At 24.7% G+C, this 24,733-nt stretch overlaps 1 protein-coding gene across 4 annotated transcripts in view; it reads left to right on the top strand.

Annotated features, from left to right (window-relative positions):
- The window catches only part of LOC122715602 (poly(rC)-binding protein 3), a 242,109-nt gene that overhangs the window by 164,730 nt on the left and 52,646 nt on the right, over window positions 1–24,733 (top strand). The gene's annotated exons all lie outside the window — the stretch shown is intronic.

The raw sequence follows: 24,733 nt of genomic DNA, 5'->3' as shown, positions 1-24,733 counted from the left end.
TTATAACAAGCATAGTGAATCTCGAATAAAATAATGAATCTCATTTACAACAGCACATGTTGAATCCGCATAATTTTGAATGAAATTTATGAAATTAAAGAAAAAAAATTTCTTTCAAAAATATTTGATAGTATTTCTTTTATCTATTAATATTCATTTGAATTCAACTAAATGAAAATGAAGGATATTTTGGAATATCTTGGAAAATAAAAAAATTCAAGAAAAAAATTTTTTCACAATATGTTGAAAATTTCAATTTTTTTTCAATATTTCCTATTAAATTAACGTCAAAATTAATTTTCATTTATGTTAATTTAATTGTAATCAAAAATAAGAAATATCTTTGAAATTTATTTTTATTTTCTTGATTTTATTACGGATTTCATCGACAAAGCGATTACTTTATATCTACAATAATTATTTCTCAATAGTGAAAAATTTTGTAAAATATGAATATTTTTTATATTTTAATATAAAAATATTTAAAGAATAACAATACAATTGCAATGAAGACATCATAATCCATCACAATATATCTTCCAAATCTCAAAGCTCTCAATTTCCAAAAAATTCAAGCAAATCATCTTTAATCATGAATAATAATCCAATCCAATTTTTCCGAATTTCGACATTGAAATTGTTAAAGAATCTCGAGAAAACTATTAATAAATAAGAATTACATTGCATGATCACATCATATATAGAAAACAGTATATAGGATGTTAATATATTTGTACAATATCTTTGAGCAATTAATTCTACAAGTTAAAACAAATAAAAAAATTGAATAATTATTTATTAAGATACAAATAATTTAAGTTTTCATTAGATGAAGCAAGACAGATAAAGTAAAATAACAATGTGACAAAGATAGAACTCTGTCTCCATCTAAAATTGAATTGTTTATAACTTAATAATTAAGCTTCAACCGACATTTTTGTATATAAACTTTTATGCGTGTCATTTAGAATCGATCTGTTCCATGAATGTATCAATAATCTGTACATTCACTCGCAAAAGAATCAATCCTCTTTTATACCAGGCAATTTTTGTAGTACAACTATTAAAGTGTAAATCATATTAATTTTATTATAATTACAAAATATTTACATATCATACATAATTACAAAATATTTACATATAGTACTTACAATCAAACTGCAAAAATCATGATAAATGTAAAAAAAAAAAAATCACAAAATATTCAAAGTGTATACAATATATATAAATTTAAAAAATAAGTTTGAAAAACAATAAATCTTTAAGATTCAATTTCAAAAATTACAAAATATCCAAATGCGTATATACAATATGCACAATAAATTTGAAAAACAAAATAAATCTTTAAGATTCAATTTGAAAAATCACAAAATATCCAAATATGTATACAATATACACAATAAATTTGAAAACAAATTTGAAAATAAATTTAAAAACAAAAAACAAAATAAATCTTATTTAAGATTCAATTTCTTCGGTCCATTAAAAATTTAATTTTTTTATAAACATCAACAAAATAATCAATAATTTGCTACTATAAAAATGTACCAAAACATTTAGAACGATCTAAAAAAAAAACAAATAAACAAATACTTTTTTGTAGCGACTGTACACACTACCTCATTTCAACATGCACGTGCAACTTAGACACAGCAACCGCAAACCCCTACGAACACGTATCCGATACACCGACATCGGTTCGTGCTGAAGTGCAGCACGGAAATTATTGCACGTTTCTGCATATCTGGATGATGCTCCGCTCCATAGAGCTCTTTCCAGAGGACGGTTCGCCGGTTGGTCGCACTCCCTTTATCCTATCGGTGCTCACCCTCCGCTCGAGCCACCCTCTTGGAGGGTTTCCCCCTCGCCCTCCCCTCCTTCTCGCGGCTTCTTCTACTGCTTGGCGCAAGTACTTCCATGACAAATCTCGTTACACCCGCGTTTTTATGCCCTGATGGCGACGACCACGACGTCGATGGGGCTTCTCTCGGCTCCATCGTTTCTTCTCTACCCCTCATATTGTATATACACGCTCCCTCCCCCCCCCCTTTTTCTTTGTTGTACCACGAGGTTGAATGGAATTGGTTCAACGTGCCCGTTTTTCTCCTCTTTTGTACTTGGAGTTCTTGCTTTTGGTTTGATGGGGTTTGTGAGAATTCGTATGGGAAAGGATATGTGCGTGTTGCATTATGCGACTTTTGGCCGTGGTAAGAGTTTTGTGAAGAGCTGGCTGCCCTGCAATATATGCGGTATACTTATTTCTTCGATAAGAAAGGATTTTTACCGTCTGGATTAAACTATTTTTTTTTTTTTTTTTTTTTTTTTTTTTTTTTTTTTTTTTTTTTTTTTTTTTTTTTTTTGAAATTTTGAACTTGAGATGAACTTGAGATTTCAATCTCTTTGGAGATTGAAATTTATGATGATGTATTATAATTTCAGTATTTTAGTTTCTGGAAAATTAGTTTCTGAGATTTTGAATTTGAGAATTGGTTTTTTTTTAAATTAAAAAATAAATTTATATTTTAGTAGAATGAAAGATAGATGATGGTAAAAGTAGATGATAGTATTTATTTGATGCTTTTTTCTTTTTGATATAGAAGAGAATTTTCTATGTGGATTGGAGTTATTTTTGGGAAATGATTCAGGTTTTGAATTTGAAAATTAGTTTTAAATGACAGAGATTGAAATGTAGATTTATAATGAAATATATGAATTCTATTTTAATAGAGTGGCACTTATATTTAATATTTATTTTGATACTTTCTTTTTTTTTAAGAGGGAAAAATTTTGTATGTGAAATGGAATATTGTGGAAATGTAAATTTATTTATTAAATGAAGGTAAATGATGAGATTTGATACTTTTTATGGTATAGTATTTTTTGATAAAGTTTATCCAAGACTTATTTTGGAAAATGATTGTGAATTGATTTTAGATAGTGAAAATTAAAATATAAATTTGTTATAATATAAATATAAATTTATTATGTATAATTTTATTTTACATAGAATGAAAAATAGTTGATAATATTTAATATTATTTAATACTTCTTCTTTAACAGAATAGAATTTTATACATAGATTGAAATTGTTTTAAGAAATAATTGAAATTTTGAATTTGAAAATTTTAGTTGGAAGATGAAATTGTACCAAGTTTTAAACATAAAATAAAAAATGAATAGTAATAGTACTTATTAGATATTTCTTTCTGGAAGGAGGTTTTGATTGTGAATTGGAATAATTTTGAGAAATGGTTATAGTTTTTGAAAATTAAGTATAATAAATTTTAAGATAAAAATCTTAAATTATAAAATGCTAAGAAAATTAAATTATATATTACACATTTGTAATATTTTTAAGTATGTGAAAACTTACTGAAAAAAAGAGGAAAATCATGATAGGTCGCATTTTTCATTCTTTACAAAAATTAAATTTAATATTATCGATAATCACAGAAATATTTTGTAAATGCTGATATTTTATATTATAATTGATATTTTATATTCTATCTATTGAATAAATGTACAATTAATAATAAAACTTTTCAATTTTTCGTTTTGCTATAATATATAATATAATAATTTCAATATAATAAAAATACAAAACCATATTATATTACAAATAAACTGCATATAATCAAAATTACAATTAAAACTAATAATACAATTAAAACTAAAAAGAATAACAATTAAAATTATTTATTATACATTGAGGGTTGTTTTAATTATTATTCATATTTATTATTTATTTTTAAGATATATATATATAGTTGAATCAAACAGATTTTTCTTTTTAGTTATTTCATATTAAACTATACTCGTTTAGCACCAAGCAGGATTAAAACCAGAAAATCAACAAAAATAGGCTTACCATGTTTTACAAGTAGCCTTTACCTGATTCGTGTTCTCAATTTGTAATTTCTTTTACTGTTAGAAAGATAAAGAAGCCTTTTCAATCTCACAAAGAATGCAGAATGGCTTCTTTGTAAGATTGAACAAGGCACTTATGCTAATGTACTTAACATATATACCGACAAAAAACTTATATCAGCACATCATTATAGCTTAAAAGTAATCATAAATAATCCATATAATACTATTCTATATAGAGAAAATTCTTAAATAAAAATATTATTCAAAATATAGAAAAATTCTAATATTACATTAAACACTGTAATACTAGAACATTTTATCATCTAAAATACTCTAATATCTTAATCTATCTAATCTCATTTCTATTCTAATATTTAAAGTTCTGTTGATTTTCCATTATCAGAATTGTACTTCCTTTTTTGTCACGGTGAAAATTTTAAAAAATTTAACTTGATATTGAACGCTGAACACATATATAAAATAATACCAATAACATAAATATGTGTTTAACGTTAATTATTGAAATCGAAATATTTAAGAGATTAAAGCGATTGGAGTGTTATAGACAAAAGATAATATTGAAAAATCCATAATCATTGGCATTAGGAAAACATGAGATGGAAAATTATTTTCCACACAATTATTTTTCTTTAAAATATTAAAAAATTTGTGCAATTTTATGGCTAAAAAGATACAAAGTCTCTAATTTTATAATAAAAACTTTTTTTTTGTTTATACCATTATCTTAATTTTATTTTAAATTATGATATGCAATAATATCTAAGAAAAGTTTTTCTATATTTTATTATTCAAAATATTTTATTATTTTATCTATTAGACAATTGAAATTCTTTTGTATTTTTACATTTTGTATTTACCATTTATAAAAAAAAAAAATTCTGGAAAAATTCTCTCGATACAGGTTATCAAGTTTATAGCATACCAATATTTTTTTCAAAATTTTCGCATGCAAATCTAAAAAATATACAGCAAAAACTAGATTATTTCAGTTGAGATGATTGATTGAATTTTTTTCTTTTTTTTTTTTCTCCTCTCCCTTAATAATCTATTATATGAATATACAAAATAAATTCGATTCTAGGGCACTTTCGGCCCTTTTATCCGACTATAACTTTTATTCATTTTCCAATATTTTTTCCTCAACTTTGATTCAACCATAAAATTCCGATAAAATTTAAAACAAGTTTTGCATCCCTCGAGCACCATTCGTTTAATCCTCTCACGCGTGAAGGGATTCTCGTTTACAAAATAAACCATACCGATTAATTCTGAATCGATCAGGATTTCACGCTAACTTTGATTCAACTCGATGATTGTGTTTTTATATTATTCGTTATTAATAATCCTCGTGGTAACATTAGATGTATTAATTTTTCTCGTTATTTAATAAACCATTTGATTAAAATAATGAGGAAGATAGAATTTAGTTTATTTATTATAATTTTTAACCTCAGTTTATAATATTGATACAGCCAATAGGAAGAAAAATATTTTGATGCAAATATTGATTTAAGTATTTTTTTTTATATTGAATATATATATGATGAACGAGAAAAATTTGTAATATGTTGTTAAAGTACAGTTTAAATGTAATAAAGATCCAAAAATATATATTCTTATTTGATAAATATGAAATTGTAAAAAGTAATATTATAATATTAAAAATTCTGCTAATTAAAAAAAAAGAAAAAAGGAAAAAGAAAAATAAAATTACATTTACATTTGTTTTTTTTCTTTTGTATTTTTTTACATTTGTTATTTTTTCTTTTAATATTTTATATATATTTATATATATTTGACAAAAAATAAGAAATAAAAGAATGGTCCATATAAATTTATATATTTAAATTTATTTTACTTAAGTTAATTTAATAATAATTATTAATCAATGATGATAAAGTAAAAAACTCAAAGCAATATTGAAATCAAACTGAATAATGAATGTACGTATACATATGTATATCACTTATGACTCGACAATATTAGAGAGTCATTGCAATTAATAATATACAATATATTATCATACAATAAATGGAAATGATTTATAATCTACATATATATCTAACATCCGGGAAAAAATATATATGACATCAAAATCGTAGAGTAATAATGTATTCATAGAATATTTTTTGAAATTCTAAAAGAAACACGAATATTCAAAAATTCGATTTATCGAGTTGCAAGCAATTTAATTTAAAAACATGACAAAGATCGAGCAATCTCCATCTTACTTCGTCTTACTTCAAATTTAAATTCCTTATAACTTAATAAATAACCGATATTTTTATACACCAGTTTTTGTCTTTGTCTTTATCTCTCTAGAATCGATTCTCTCTGCTTCACGAATATATCAACGTTTAAAACGTATACAATAATTTAATTTCATAGAAAAATTCATCGAAAATTCTAATTTTAATAAAAGTTTCTATGTATTTAAAACAATTTCATTTGATCGATATCTTACAATATCTTTTCATATTTCGAATGTAATTTTATCTGAGATTTTGTTTCTATAACAATAGCCTATTAAATCCTAAAACATAAATATGTATTAAAATGATTAAAAAAAAAAAAGATCACGTTTTACATAATTCAAAAATATTTATATTTTCACCCCTAAAAACAAAAACATCAAATTTATCTTATTAAGAATGCAATAATATAATTACAAAGAGGACAAAGAGAAATCTACTTTATCTATAAGGAAAAGGGAAAAGAAATCATAGAGAAATATTGGAGCACGAGGATGGAGGATGGTCACCAGTCACGCGATTTGGAGAATCTTTTTTAAGGATGGCAATGTCGTGGCCTCGCGTGTTGCAAAACGGTTTGGAAGGCTCGTGGCCGAGTAAACGGATACGGACGAGCGCAGGCTCTTTCGCGCGAAATAAATATGTCTGGCCGCGTTTTTGGCCGGAGAAGCATTATGTCTGAGAGGAGAATATGCACGACGAACTCATGGCACAGGCTGGACACTGGCCAGAGGGCCTTTGGCCAATCGCTTCTTCCAATGCGAATTATCGTGATTCCATTATCCTTTCGATGCTGCACAGACGTCTCGTGCAAGTGCTCTTCTTCTTCTTTCTTTTCTCCTTCGTTCTTTGATTCTTGCAAGAATTGTGTTATTTTATTAACAGCATAGAACTAGCATCTATTTTATGTACAAATGATTGCGATTAAACCGATGTCTTGTGAAAATAATATAAATATGTGTTGATTATGTTTCTATCTCGATAAATTACAATATTAATTTTGTAATAATCGTAGAATAAAAAATTCGTGAAATGAGATTGAGTGTTTAATTTTAATTTTTAACAAGTTTGGAATATAAGTCAAAAGAAATACGTTAAATAATCATGATATAATTAGATGATATTAATCGTAATGTAATAATATTTTAATTAATATTTAGATAATTTTTTTAGAACAGAAATACACGGATCTTTTTGGAAAGTTTTACAGGTAGAATTTCTATTCGAAGAAAAAATATATCGTTTTTCTTTCATCTAGATTTTTAAATATATTACATCTTTTTGCATTTTTTGATTTACATGCCTTTTGATCCAAAATGAAATCGATACTTTTTATATATACTTTATTGTTCGTTATAATTTATTTAACGAAATTTTGCAAATTGTTTCAAAATGAATTTATATTTCCATATTTTACTCGAAATAATTCTTCTTTTGTTTGTTTTATTTTAGAGAAGTTTAATATTCTCGAAGAAATTGTATTTGTATTACGTAAACTTTGATCGAAAACAGTGTCTCTCAGTAATCCTTTGCCCTCCTTTCGGGCTCAGTTTACATTTACAAAATTACTAGCAACGCTTCAAACAACTTTTATTAATGTTTATCCTACTTATTGATGCGTACACGTAAAAAATTGGAAAGTCAAAAAAGATCTACAAAGTAGGTCTTTACTCGAATCGTTTTGCAAATTTCTACCCGGTCACTTTTTCCTATGTCTAATTTACTCGATTTAAAATTTTTTCTCGACGATGATTTAACTTGGAGGAAGAATTTATGCACGAGATTACAATTTTTCGTTCTTTTATTATCGGTGAAAAACTATATATATATATATATATATAAGAAAATCATGTTTTCTTCCGTCAAAAATAGAGAATATATTTTTTTGCTCTAAACTTTGAAAAACGATATTTTTATTTACGATAAAATATCTTATCGAGATAATAAATAACGTGTTTTGAACTTTATAGTTAATGAAAATTAGATGAAGATAATCTATTGAGTTTCCAAGTATATTGTATTTCGTGTAACATGACAAGTTTCAAGTGTCGCTAATTGCTACGTAATTTCTTATATTATTAATTTGTTTCGTTAGAAATTTATTATCTCGTAGGAATTAAAATGATTATAATCTTATTATTGAATTTTAAGAGATTTAATATATATATATATATATATATATCTTAGTTCTGTTAATAAAATCAACAGTTTCATAAATTAAATATAGTCTTCAATTTTATTTATTTATTTCTAATTCAGAAATATTTACATATATGATGAACATTTGAATCTATATCTTTTTTTATTTATTATCTTATATTATATATATTATTATTAATCTTATAATTATTAATTTATAAATTTATAAATTTATAAACAAGCAAGCTATTTATTTTTGTGAATTGAAAAATTTACGGTCAAGTATCTAATTTGTTTATAATAAATTTATTGCAAATTTAAGCTATTTATAATAAAACTATTAATCGAATTAATTAAAAATTCACATGAAACCTGTAATAAAAATAAAATATTGTATTTTACGAATTGCAAAGTTTTAACAGAGTGATAAATAAGTAAAATTAAAATGATATGAGAAAATTTTAATTCGATAATATTATTAAACATTTAATCTTTGCGTGTTTCATTTTATGTAGATAAACAGTTTTAAAATGATGATTTTTATTCCTCCATTTTATTCTGTAATTGGAGAAACCGTATTTAATTTAATTGTATAAAATGTTGAAAAATGAAAAATGAGATATTTTACAGTTATAAATGGAGTCTTTCAGACAACAATTTTTTTTCTATCTCGTTATCACTAATTACTTAGTAAATTTTGAGTTGCAATCCATTTTTTGTAATATTTAAATTACAATTATTTTTCTTCAGATTTAACCAATTATTAAAATTATTAAAAACTAAAATAATTTATCATGAAATCGTTGTCGTTATTTTCATTAGGCAAAGGATGATTAATAAATACGTAATACTAAATAAATAAATAAGATTTATACAATATAATACTGAATAATGGAATGTACTCTCGTATGACATATTTATTAATTTTTTCTTATTTATTAAAATATCGAACTTTGTGATAATCGAAAAATAATGATACTATTAAATAAATATTAAAAATAATTTACAGTATAACAGCAATGATCCCTAAAAAATATTTAGCAATCTTTAAAATAGCTGCGATTCACAAATTGAAAACCATTGAATTAATGTATGTTGAAATATGATTTTATGGAAATTCTTCTAAATGCATCATCGTGTTAATCCCAATAATCTTCGTGCATAATTCTTCACAAATGACAAAAAACTCGTATTTAATATTTTATCATCTCGAAACACACGCGCGTAAAAGCTGAAGTTTTTATTTTATTTGAGAAATAATCTTAATTCTTCAAACGTGGCTCAAGATAAAAATATATAGAATTTCCAAATTTTATTTAAAAAAAAAAAATTAAACAACTTTCCTTTTAAAAGTATAAATCGTTAAAATATTACAATAAACGTTTAATTCCGAATTTTACTTAACAATTGAAGTGAACACAAAAATTATTTCAATGTATTTTGAAAAATAAGATACTATCAAACAGCGTTTTAGATAAAAGGAGAGCAAAGGAGATCACGAGTAAAAAGAAGTTATATCTCCAATCTCTTGACCGAACCTTCCACAATTTTTCTCCTTACCATCCACAATGTCACGGTCGTTCCTCCGACACGAGTATACTTACCATCGCGTGGCATCGACATAAATATCTGGCGCAGATCCAACCCACGTCTTATTTCCTATGTCGAGTTTCCACTCTCTTCTCCCTTCTTATTTTTCTCTTGCGCATAGAAAATACTCGTCCAAAGATTTCTTTATTTGCAATATGTATCGCTTGAATCGAGAATCCAAATTATTTGTAATGATTAAACTTGTGAAAAAAAAATGAGTAAAAAGAGTTTAAATACATAGTTTTATATATAATAAAAGGAATATGTAATAAAAGGAATTTTTTTCAAGATCATCTCAAGGATTTTTTGTTTCATATTATGCGTATTGTTCGAAGGTTTGATATTCTAAAGATAAAAAATAAATTGATACATTGTTATACGAAGTTTTGATTAAAGTTTATGTATTAAATTATGAGCATTTTAAATTTTGATTAGATGAAATAAGATGAGGCTAAGAGGCTACTCTATCTTCGTCGCAATAAATTCTGGCAAATCCAATTAAAATTTGTATTCATTCAATATAATTTATTTTTATTTGCAGTATAAATTTAAATTTTGGCAAATTCAATTATTTGTAATTAAAAATTTGAATTACGAGAAATTCGATTATAATTTTTATTTATATTGAATATAGTTTATTTTTAATTTACAATATAAATTTAAATTCTGGCAAATTCAATTATTTATAATTATAAATTTACTCTGCATTCTGTTTCCCCTTCTGCTTTTTCGTCTCGTTTTATCTAGTATAAATTTAAATTGCTCATAATTTAATAAATAAATGCCTCAATCGATATTTTTCTATATCAACTTTTAATATATTTTTCAAATAATTAAAATCTTCAAAGATATTTTATGAATAAAAATTAAACAAGTTTTATATATAGTATATATATCTTAAATAAATCAAATCGATCAACTTCATTAAAATAAATCATTTTTTTTAAAGTAAAATCAATATCGTACATATTGAATTCCTTTATTGCTTAGAACTATTTCATTTTATAATAAAATGAAAATTTTAACTAGTTAACTGTTAAACTTTTCCTTTATTTTTCTCTTTCATATTTATTTTTATTTTCATCTACAATTTATAATTCTGTTCTAATGATTTATCATTCGCTCTATTTGTTTATGTGAGGTATACATTCTCTCTCTTTCTCTCTTTCTCTCTCTTTCTCTCTCTCTCTCTCTCTCTCTCTCTCTCTCTCTCTCTCTCTCTCTCTCTCTCTCTCTCTCACTCACTCACTCACTCACTCACTCACTCACTCACTCACTCACACACACATACCTCACATAATTATACAATGAAATGTTTATTCTCAACATTTTTGCGAAAAAAATTAAAATTTTTTTGAAAAATTGCAGATTGGTTTCCGAATGGGTTTCACATAATGCAATTGTCGACATCAAGATGAATTGAAAAAAATTTATACACGATTTGATTTATGTGATACATCTTGTGCGATAGTGTAGGACGATCGAATTATTATTTATTACCTATATAATAATTTTCTTTTTAGAACCTCGTATATCATTATAATGTGTATGAACATTATAATATGCATGTTCATACATTATTGGATGTTTGACAAAAACATATCGAATCGTCGGTGACACGATCGTTTGAATTGGATCTATAAATTTCCTTACTACGCAAATTTACGCAGAATATTCATATTCTAGTTTAATTCCTTTTTTATATATTTTACATATTTTTATATTTTATTAACAAATATTTTATTAACAAAGAGTCCATCTCTTTTTTTATACTTATTTTTTGAGAATGAATTTATCAGATATAAGAAAAATTGGTTTTTATTTTTCAAATCCATTTATTTCAAATATATTGGTAAATATAAAATATAACATATCAACGATAATTAACGAATAAATTAAAATTTGAATTTATAATAATTATTTTTTTGTCTTGCAACGATGTCTTGTTCACACTCACCTCCAAATCTTCTTCTACTTTATTCTACCACCATTCTCCAGCAAAATAAAAGAAGGTTCTTGGCACTTTACTTTACAAGTCTAATACGACAATTCGTCTAAATAATTCGAAGATGATGTAGTTTTCGCATAATTTTTGCATCAAATATCTTCCTCTTCCACCCTTAGAATCTCTAAAAACTGTAATCTTTTTCATCCGATAATTCAAAATACGATGCAATTTTAGAGATTATTCTACAATCCTTCTCATCAATTTAAAAATGATTTTTGCATCAAACGTCTTCCTCCAGCCTTAGAATCTTTAAAAGCTATAACCTTTTTTATCCAGCAATTCAAAATACGATGTAATTTTAGAGATTATTTTACAATCCTTTTCATCAATTTAAAAATGATTTTTGCATTAAATATCTTCCTCTTTCATCCTTAAAATCTCTAAAAGCTATAACCTTTTTCATCCAACAATTCAAAATACGATGCAATTTTTATTCTACAATCCTTTTCATCAATTTAAAAATGATTTTTGCATCAAATATCTTCCTCCTTCATCGATAACCTTTTTCTATCTGATAAATTGAAAATGAATCATTTTTTTTCACTTCCATTCTAATTTCTAGAAAGTACTATTTTCTTTCTCATTCGACAATTCGAAGAATTCGAAGCAATTTTTGTTTCTATAATCTCTAGAAGCAAAGCTAGTTGCGCCCTTTCGCAGAAAGGATCTCGCGAGTCTCTCTCATCGAGATTTGAACACGTTCCCTGGTAGTGACCTCTCTAATTGGCCGTCAGCCAGCCAGCGTCTCGTCGATGTCTTCTTGTTCCAGCTATATTTGCCTCCAAGGAGATTCGTGGACGGTGACGCTTGTCCAGCTCGCGGTGGGCGCGGCCAACCAGAGATTTGCCGATGATTTACAAAGCTCGATGCCTTCCTCTTCGTGTTCCTTTCCTCCCTGTTCCTTTTATTTCGTGGAACCGTTTTGGGAAACGGTGACAAGTTGGAACAAAAGGACACATTGACGACGCGTTAGAAAAGTGAAGGAACCGTAATCGAGTTGAACAAATTGATAATTTAGAATTTTGAAAAAAAATTCGAATAGTAGAGATCTTTTAAGGGTTTTAATACTTGTCTGGAAAGAAAGAAATTTACAGTTTTGATCGGATTTTTCGAAACAGTTTTAACACTCGAAAATAATCTGATTAAATAACTTGATATCTGATGAAATAACTTGATTTTAAAAATATTTTTGAAAATCATCATTTTGATTTATCTCGTGATATACAAGATTAATATATTGATGGAATATTTGGAAAGTTCAAAAAATACAAAAATTAATTAATTTTTAATTTTATTAGATTACAAACAATTTGAGTTTGTATTGGATAAAGAAATGGAAACTACTCTGTTTCCATTGCATTTTTACTTTGTCTTATTTCATTTAACGCGAATTTAAATTTTTTATAACTTAATAAATAAATAAACTTCAATGATATTTTCATATCATTAACTGTTTGTTTTAATTTATAAGATCGATTGAAATATATTAACAACTAACTATGCAATAAAAAGTTCGAATTTATCTCAATTAAATTTAAACATAAATATTTCTTTTTGAAAATATTTCTTTTATTTTTCAAAATTCTTAAAAAAAAATCGAAACCAAAAACACAAAGTTCAAACTTACTTACGAGTTATTTATTTCCATCGCTAGTTGGTGCCTTCTTATGCAAAAATAAGTTACAAGCAACGGTGCTTTGAATCCTTTGAGACTTTGAGGCTGGTTCCAGAAACTGGTTGGTCGGTACAAAGAACCTGATGCAAAGTGGCCAATTACGGATACAAGTAGCTTCTAAAACTGCTCTAATAACACCGTTAATGGTAGTTCTTTTCTATGGAGTGTTTAGAGGTTTTGGTGATTTTATTTTGACTCAAGTTAGAACATAGTTGAGAATATTATCTTTCTTTTTCTCTTTTTAATAGAATCTAATTACTGGAATAAGATTTTTATTTACTAATTTTTAACAAATTTTCATCTTTCAAATAGAAATTTAATAAAAATAAAGATAGATATTTTGCTATTATCTTTTTGAAAGTATATATAGATTCTACACATTCTATTATTAAATCTGTTAAAATCATGATTTATAAATTTGTTATTCCTTTAATTATTGTTAGAAATAACATGGATCTTTTTAATCAAAATTCATTTTAATTAATTTATTTTTGTCATTTAAATTCATTATCATTTAATATATTTATTTTAATATACATTATTATTACATTCTCTAAAAATTCAAAAGAAAGTAAAGATATAGAAATTTTTACAAAAAAATATTTTCATTTTAAATCTTCAAATTTTTTATATATCTTAAATTTTAATAGTTCTAAATCAATTATATTCCCTAAGATTAATATTTAAATTTGTAACCAGCTAATTATAAACCAACTATACAAAATAACATCTCAGATGAAATATTCAAGTCTGATGAACATTTACGTATAAAAACGACATTGCATTGGATATCTTTAATAACAAAATTTAGTTGGAGATAATATTACTGATACTTGAAATATTTCAAGCAATTTTTAAAATGTACATTAATCAAAAGTTTCAAGTGGATAAAGTTTGATATATCAGACGCCATGTCTGACTATTGTCAGTCTATTTCTACTGATGCTCTCCATATCTTCTTATGCCGTATTGTAATTAATCGTACTCTGTGATACAAACATATAATAGAATTTTTAATTTATTTAATACTACCATGTAAATAAATATTTAATAAATTTATTTACCATTCATAATATCGAAGTATAGGTTTATTTGAAAAACTGTAGAATATTTATGACGATATTAATATCTCGTTATTTATTTGGTTGAAATGGAAAAAAATTATTTGAATATATATATATATGAATATATATGAATCGCACAACAAATATAAAATTTCCTTGAAGTATTGCATAAAATTAAAAATTGAATGAAATAGTTAATAAAAAAAATTGTTTTTTACCAAATTAATAATAATCTTCGTACATATATTAGGTATAAATAAATTGTTACAATATTGAAATTGTTTTACAGAAATATAACTAATAATCCCTTAAATAATTGATAAAAGAATCACAAAAAAATTGAATGCGTTAGAAAATTGTGAAATCTTGTAAGAAATCATCATAAAAGAAGGGGAAAATCAAATTATATAAAGAGTGATAAAAAAAAAGATACTGGAAATAAAAATTAAATGCATATTATTCAATAAAATTCAAATTCCATAAAAATTGCTTTTAATCTTCACATTTTTTAAGTTTTGCCACAAACTATAAAAATTCATAAAATACAGGATAAATGACGTAACATCACTTCGTATAACTCGTGAATTATTTATATTGTGTAAAAAAATATGTTTCATAGGAAAATTGCATTCTACAAATTGGAAAGGATATTATTTTAATTTTTTTACAAGTAGACATGTAAAATATTTTTTCTTAATAGAATTATGTATTTTTCAATGCGTTAATCGATATAGATTACTCTCTATAAAAAAATTATAAGTCATTTATAAGTAACATAGAAAAATCTAATAAAATAATTAAAACAGTGATAAAAAAAAGTATTGATTTAAAAAATATTTTAACTTGAATTTTGTACAATTTATTATATGGAAGATCGATAAAGTTGAAATTCAATTTAAAATATTGTTACGTTAATATGTTCTTATTACAAGTGATTTAGTAATTTTTTTTTATATAAAATAACAGTTTTTATCAATTATATTAAAAGACAAAGTTAACTTTCATATATTCCTTCTATGTATTTATTTGCAAAAATGTTAAATTATTAAATTATTATTATTATTATTAATGAAATGAATAATCGCAATAAGCGATACTGGGTCATTTTTGATCCATGCTAAATTCTCGTATCCAGACTTTCTCGTTATCAAATATAATATAGGAAGTATTATTATCATTAAATAAATAATTACATATTTAAATAGCACACATTTATAATTTATTTGCGAATTAATTTGAAAATTAAAATCGACTCAGTATAATCAATGGATTATTAATAATCAAAACTATTAATACTAAATTATATATCTCTTCTCCGTCGTATAATTGTCGTATGAATTATTTTAACATTAGAATTTTTATTTAAATTTATTATAAGTAAACTTTAATTCTAAAATAATATTATAAAAATAATTAACCGTGTTTTCTGATCAAATAAAAACCAGCATCAATGTTGCCAATCGTACATTTTAAATAATTGTATGAGTAAAAAATTTGAAAGTAATCAATTTTACTGGTTCGATTCAATAAAATCTTTAATTGTCCAAACTAATAAGGAAAAATAAAAAAAAAACATTTTTATAAAACAATTTTAATTTATTTTGAAGAAAATATTCGCAACAAAATTGAAACATTGATATAAATTTTTTGAAATTCTATAAAAATTCACAAATGCGTACAAAAATTGATTATTGAATTCTCATTATAATATACTTTTACCAGTTTTGCACTTTCACCACTTTCTAATTCTTCAACTATTTCCGATTTTGTTCCGCTAAATTATCACAAATACATTATTGATCTTACGTATTGATATTATGCAAACGTGTCCAGAATAATTTCAATTTAAATTCTACTTTCATAACTGGTGATAAAGAAACATTTGTTGAGCTAAGAGTTTACATTATTGCGAATAAGGATAATCTATAATTCGAATGTTAAGTTAATTCCAATGTAAATGAAATATAATGAAAGTTGCACAATTAATCTCTTATAAAAAATCAAGATAATTATCTAGAAAAAATAAAAGTATTTTTCGATCTTAATAATTTTTTAAATGTTAATTTTAAATTTGATATAATACATATCGTTCTGAGATTTTACTTGACAGTTGTTCGTTAAAAAAAGTTACTTAACAAAAACTTTTCTTCGAAACAATTTAGGTTAGGTTAGATAAGGTTAGTTTTATTGGTACAGACAATTGGTTGCTGGCCAGATTAAGATTTAAGAATTAGCCCAAATTCAATGGAAATGATTAAATCGGCCAATTAATTACAATTAAATTTAATTCAACCGAGAATTAATTGATTGATCAAAAAAAAATTTATTTAATTTTTGGTTTCGTGGTTAGGTTAGATTGAGTTGATAATTTTTCAATAAACCACTTTACTACAATGATTTCAACGTTAGTAAAAAAAATCATCGAAAAATTATACAACAATAAATTTCATATTTCATCGTCTATAATTCACGCTCAAATCCATTTCTCCATTTTTTTCCAATATACAAAACAGGTGTTCTCTCAATTATCTCACAACTAAGTTTCCTATTGATTCGAACGTCACCAGTTAATTTCGTAGTTTTCACGCGAGAGAGAGCGGGCTCTCCTCCCCAGGTTTGACCTTTGCAGACCTTTGCAGAAAATTAGTCGTTTGCGCGGGATTTGGTATAGTAATAGAGTAAAAAAAAAAAAAAAAAAAATCTTTTAATTAACTGCGACACAGAGATCGACGCAATCAATCCGTTCGGGGAAACTGTCCCCTTTGAAAAATTTCGCGTTTGCCGATCGCTCACTCCTTAACGATTTATTTGCGAGAGCGAAATTACTCGGTTAAATTGTAAAATCAAAAGGGTTCCGTTTTTCTCGCGTCTCTGAGTGGAGGGGGAGAGGGGGATAGAGCTGACGCGATGGAAAATTGAATTTTCAATGTTGTTTTGAAGCAAAGCTGAATGGAAAATTGTTGGGAGTGGAAATTACGCAGATTAGCGGCAGGTTTTGATCGTTCAACGTAAAATTAAATGCAAATGCACTTGGAAATTGTAATTATGCAAATCGGTGAGATCCGATTATTTATCTGTTTAGAAGTAAATTTTAAATTTTCTTTAATTGCGGAGGATTGTATTGTTTTTAGAAATTCTTATTGTGTTAAGAGTTAAAATTTTTTTTTTTAAATATAGTTTTTAATTACAATTTACAAAATTAAGAAGACAACATGTATAGCTTTGATGTGTGAATGATTGTTTTCAAAAAATTGCAAATGATTTGTACAGGAAAAAGAATAATAGCAAAAATTGAATTGTTATGTCATTGTATTAATTTCTTCAAATCGTATTTACGTATTTCGAAAGATTGAGAAATCACATTTAACTTTATATATACTATGAATTATTTATTTGTTAATTTTTGTTGTATAACTTTATGTAATTGTTGCTTTAGAATGTTTGTTATATAATTTAATGAAATCAGACTTCAATTTCCTTTACTATATTTATTTTTATGAAAATATATAAAAGGAAATAATCTTTTTTTTTTTAATTATTATTTATAATCTTATAATAATATATATTTTTATTTTAAAAATTCAGTAATTTAATAATAAATTTTATACGTATTTGATTTCTACATATAAAAGAGTACTCAATAAGCATCATGTTTATAATGCTTCAAAGCAATGTCTAATGTCTTCTCAAGCAACTTCCTTCTCAAAATTCCGAATTTCAAAGAAAAAGGTTCCCTCAAATTTTCAAAGATCCAATTCATTAATCAACTCTATACTTTATTCTTTAATTTAATTTAAAAAAAAAAACCTTCAAATTTTCGAAAATAATGAATTTACTTACTAGATATCTCATTTTTCAAAGATTCAATTTATTATTCTTCAAAGAGACGACCAAAGCTTTCCTCTTCAACTTTCAAATTTCGAATATAAAAAAAAAAAATCTCCCCGACGACAGATTTGCAAAAATAATCATTTACAGATATCTCATTTTTAAAAGATCCAATTCCACGCTTATTCTTCAAAGAGTTTCTTCCTCTCCAATAAAATTGAAACGAATTTCAAAAAAAAAAAAAATGCCTCCTCAACGACAAATCTCCAAAAATAATAATCACCTATTTAGATATCTCATTTTTCAAAGATCCAAGTCCTCGTTAACCAATCCCACGCTTATTACCCTTCAAAAGCTGCATTCAAAGAACCCGCTCCTCGAACAATCCCCTCGACACAACAAAATTACACTTAGAACCTTCTCCGATACCTCAGGTCCATTCTACATTCGGCTCAGTATCCCCCTAGAAATAGATCAGAAAGTTGCTAGAATGGCGCGTGCACGCCATCCAAAGAGGGCGCGCGCGTCTCTTCCGAGAGTGTGCACAGAGGGGCCGCCGCTTTCTTCGATGGGTCTGTCTTCGGTGGAGAAATCAAGAATTTAGCACGATACTCGAAGCGTTCGTGGCATCGTCTCCCGTGGAACGAGACGTTGGCATCTCGGCCGTTCTCTCCTCTAAGTCCCTGTCTAAGTTTAGAGAGAGCGCGGCGGAGGAAGGCGCATACCTGCCTCGCCGACAGGCCCGAGCCTATGTGACATTATCGTGGGGTCAGATCGTGTCAACGAAGACGCGGGATCCGGCTGCTGGACATCGACCACGAACGCGCGCGGCTAATTATAGATTCGCGCGCACGCGTGCTTGCACAAGTGTGCTTGCAAGAGTGCGAACTCGTTCCCGAGCCGAGCGGATTCGGGCGAGTTGCAAGACACAGGAAGAGTTTGTTGCTTTGCAGGTTGAAATAGTTACTTTGTATAGATTGAGATTGAGAATTCTTGAAAATTGGAGAATATTTGAACTTATTTCATGTCTGGTTTAGGTTGATTGTTAGATTGATTGTAGATGGATAGAATCGTATAGGGAATTTTTGGTTTTAGAGGAATTGATTTTTGGGGATATCGTGTTTGAGAAATTAATAGGAATTGATTAAAAGAAAATTTATCTTCAATTTTTAGGTTTTAATGGCGATAAGAGGACTTTTTAGAAAAATTTTTAGGAAATTTTTTTAGGAATTCATTTTTAGAAAGTCATGTATTTTTGATTTTTATGTTGATAAAAATGGGAAGATTTTTGAAATATTTTCTATATTTTGGAATAATTGAGGAGAATGTTCTTGATTGAATTGGATGTGATTTGATTTAAAGTCGTATAGGGAATTTTTTGATTTTGGGGGATTTTTAGAAGATAATGTGTTTGAATTTGAATTGATAAAAAAATTCTATTTTTAACTGCTATGTTTAAATAATAATAGTAATAAGAAAATTTTTACGAGGAATTTAAGGAATTTTGGAAAAATTAATAAAAAAGATATTTTTACAGTTAGTTTCTTGAGAATTTTCATGTTGAATGAGAAGATTCTTTTTAAATAATTATTTTATAATATATAATAACTGAGAAGAATGTCCTTGAAAATTAAAAAATGTTCGTATTTAAACTGCATGAAATTGATTATTGGATAGAATTATATAGGAAATTTTGGAAATTGCATATTAATAGAAATTATTAATAGAAATATATTAGAATATTCTGGAATGAATATTTTGCATATTGAGAATTAATAATAAAATTAAAAATATTTATACTTTGATTTGATTTATCATTGGATCAAATTGCATATAAAGAATTTTAGGAAACTTTATATTTTATGAGAATTATTATAATATTAATAAAAAAATTATTTTTAATTTTTATGTTTAGTAATAATAGGATTTTTACAAGAGTTACATATTTTATAAGAGTTACATATAGAAATTTTGAAATTTCATGTTTGAAAGTTATTGGAAATTAATAAAAAAAAAATCTATTTTTAATTTCTATTTCGATAATAAGAGAATTTTTTCAATATTATTTTGAATTTTAAAATAATTAAGAAGAATTCTTGAGAACTAAAGTATATTTGTATTTGAAATTGTAGTTTGATTGATTTGTGTAGAATTTTATTGATTTTATCATTTCATTAAAGAATTTTAAAAGAATTTTTATTTTTGATCTTCATGTTTAAATTTCTAATTAAAAAGATTTTGCATATAAACTGTAATTAAATTAATGGATAAAGTTACGTGATAATTTTGATAATTTTCGAGAATTTAAGAATTGTAAGAATTTTATGTTTGAGTTCTAAAGAGGATTATTATTTTTGAAATTTCTATTCAGATTTTAATTAGAAAATTCTTGTTTAATTATTATATACAGCTATATGGATAAAATTTTACTAATTTTACTGAGAATTTATAATAATTTCTTAGTCATATTCTGTCGATCAAATATCATAGAATTTGATTTGCAAGAAATCAAAAACCAAGCGTTCAAATTCTATAACAAAATTCTCGACGAGTCAATTGTTAGTATCACAATAAATTTCTTTGCATCGAATTTCATATATGTATACGTTTACTGTGCATGAAAGTTCTTCGAGTCGTTCGAATGCATTCATTTCATTCAACACATTCCAATTGTCGCCGCGACCAACATGTTTTTGTGCTGCTGCGTTTTCATAATCGTCAACGACACTTTGATTGTCGACAACAGTACATAATAATAAATATATAAGTACGCGCTTATATTTCTTGAATTCTTGTTTTTTCAATGATTCCTATTAATGGATAGTTCTTGTTCTATCTTTATAATAAATTTAAGTTTTTTTTTTTTTAAAGTAAATTACAATTGTAGGAGTTTTAAAGTTTCAAAAATATGGAGTGGATTTCAAATATAAAACTTTAGCTTCGGGTATTTATTACTTTTCGAGAATAATGAAAAACTTTCAACGCCATACATTGAATTTCATTTATATAGATGTGACTAATGCAACTTTCTTCACTGGAAGTTCTTCATCATTGAGTGTTCAATAAGTGACCTCGATATCTATAGGGTATTTCACAATATAAAGCTACAATTGTTTTTATAAAAAAATTATAATAAATATTGCAATAGATAAATAAATACTTATCATTTTTACACTCTAACTCAATTCAATATTATAAAATTCGATATTCTATTCGAAGCGTGCTTGAAATAAAAACATTTGCCACATATGCCATATTTTTACTTGCAAATTAATTCTTTTCTATTCTCTTAATATCATACTTTATTTAATAAAATATGTTTTGTTTCTTGAGAATGAATTATAGATAGGATATCTTTTATACAGATATTGAGATTGATGTAGACATCATTATCATATATATATATATATATATATATATATATATATTTAATTAAATATATATTTAATCATATATAATTAAAATATATAATATATAATAAATATATTAATTAAAATATATATTTATAAAATATTCGTAAAATTTTAATATTGGGTATATTTTGAGTTATACGTGTATTTTTTGACATAAATGAAAATTTTCGATATCGATATTTCGCTGAAAGCCATGCATATATAATAGAACATCGTAAATTCATATTAATAATACTTATTAATATTTTTTCATACTTAAAACTTTCTCCTTTTTCCTCATTTCTTCTTTATGTCAAAAATATGACATTATAAGTATTCTAAGTTTTTATGTCTTCGTATAACAACGTATATCTAACACGTTCTGTTCAAATAGAAACAAAAAGAAACAAGAAAGCATCGTTATTGAAAGCCTCTGACGCTTTGTTAGAATTTATCAGTCTGGAAACCTGGAAATTGAATTCAATTATCTTCATATTCTAACATTGTTATATTATATTATATCACTATTCTATAAATCCAATAGAATAGTTTTATTAACAGATTCATTAATAAATATTTTTCGATATTATTATTATTATTATTGATCATTATATAAATATTTTAATATTTATTATTTATTGAATTCATAATTTTGCAAAGATATTTTTAACGTATTTATTATTCATATTTAGAATTAAATTGACACATATTTTTGGAATATACTTATTCTTATTGACTTCAAAGAGAAATTTTCATAATAATATTATAAAAAACGTGTTTTGTTAATTTTAATTTGTTTATATATATATATATATATATATATATATATATATAAACAATAAATATTAAATTATATATATATATATCATTATATATGTATATTAATATATATTTCTTAGCAAAATTGAATTATATTGTTAATTTCAAATCTAAATTCTATGGAATTTCTAATTTTATCTTAAATTTTATAAATCACTTTTTTAACATATTTACAGTATACATTTAAGATTTCAATTGTGACATGCATATATTATAAAACTTGAAAAAAAAATTTTATAAGAAGTGTTTACCATAAAAATTTTTTTATTTTATAACATAGAAATAAATTTTATATGAAAATAGTTTATTACCAAATTGCATAACTAACTAATAGCGAATATTTATGCAAATTTATATTTTATGCATAGAAAATAAAAATTTCTTATCACTTTTTATTATTGGTATACAGTATTACGTTAATATGTTAATATAAAGAAATATATATTAATATTATTAAATCATAAAATATATTTGCATATCAAAGATATGCTAATAACTATATTCATGGAATATTTTTGAAAAATCGATTCTGGAGCACAAAATAAATACAAAAATTAATATACAAAAATATCGATTGAAATTTATTTGTTAGTTATAACTAATTGAATTTTAATTAATAATTGAATTAGTTAAAGCGAGAAAGAAAGTGAGACCTCTTTATCTTTTTTTTTATTCTTATTGCGTTTCCTTCCTCACTTCATCTAACTCAAACTTAAATTATTTATAATTTAATAAATAAGTCTTAACCGACACCAATTTTTGTATTCAGTTCTAGAATTAATCCAAAAATTATTCTACGAATATATTAATATTTTATATTTCTATTTTATATCAAATATTCAATATCTTTCTTATTAAGAAATTTTCTTTGTAATAGTGTCATAAATTATTAAAAAAATTCTAACAATTAAAACAAAGGAATAGTAATAAATAATAATGATATTTTAATAAGCGTAATAAAATCCACGTTGTCTAAACTGCTTTCTGTGATCACTTTGAAATAGAAATCTTCCTCTGAAATAGAAACATTCTACGAGAGTTTAATTATAGATATAGTACAGTGTACTCGGTGCTTGTATATATTATAGTTTAAACCTCACACTGTGCAGGATCCACACGAAACATTTTTTGGAAAAGAAGAAAGAATTAGAAATTTGCTTAAAAAATATGAAATATATTATAGATATATATATGTAAAAATAATTGTAAATATTATTTTTTTATTAAATAACATTGATCAAAATTCATGATACAAATAAACTCAAAATAAACGAGCATAAGTTATAAAAAGCAACAAATTATACGAAACGACATCGAAATAAAGATCGATAAAGTTTTCGATTGAACGTGTTTTGGAATTAATTGTTATGCATATCGTATATTATTAATCGAGTAATTGGGCGATAATGAATGATTACAAATGTCAGGAGCACGCGTATCGCGTGATATCGCTCAAATAATCGCGCTTTTGTTAAGAAACGTTCCATCGACGCTGCGTACCGGCTGTGTTTCCGGTTTCATGCTAAGGGAAGGGATTTATCGCTGGAGTACAAAGAGATATTATTATCTTTAAGATTTTTTTTTGCAATAAACGTAGATATGATTTTGAAGAAAATTGTTTGCTATTCTAACGTTTTTAAATTAAAAATTTTTCGTTATACAAATAGATTTTGAAGAAGGAATTATATTATTATTGATGATATTTATTATTGAAATTGTGATGAAAGTAAACAAAATTTTGAAGAAAAATATCCATTATTTTAATATTTACATATGTTAAATTTAGTTCTAAGATACTTTTATAATAAAAATAATTGTAATTTTGAGAAAAATTGTTTATTATTAAATTTTCATTCTATTTTAACATAATATTAATTTAATTTAAAGAAATTTTTGTTTTAATAAATATAGTTGTGATTTTGATGAAAATTATTTATATGAAATTCAATTTTAATTTATTAACGAATTTAATTTTATGTCTAACATTTCTTTAAAAATTATATTTTTGTATTATCTAATTCTAATCTATTGAAAAAATATATTTATCTAATTATAAAATAATAATTTGATATTTA

Source organism: Apis laboriosa, unplaced genomic scaffold (genome assembly GCF_014066325.1).
Source record: "Apis laboriosa isolate Shangri-la unplaced genomic scaffold, ASM1406632v1 scaffold39_cov144, whole genome shotgun sequence".
In the NCBI taxonomy this organism is placed as follows: domain Eukaryota; kingdom Metazoa; phylum Arthropoda; class Insecta; order Hymenoptera; family Apidae; genus Apis; species Apis laboriosa.
The sequence above is the reverse complement of the archived record's forward strand: the minus strand, read 5'-3'. Positions and strand labels throughout refer to the sequence as shown.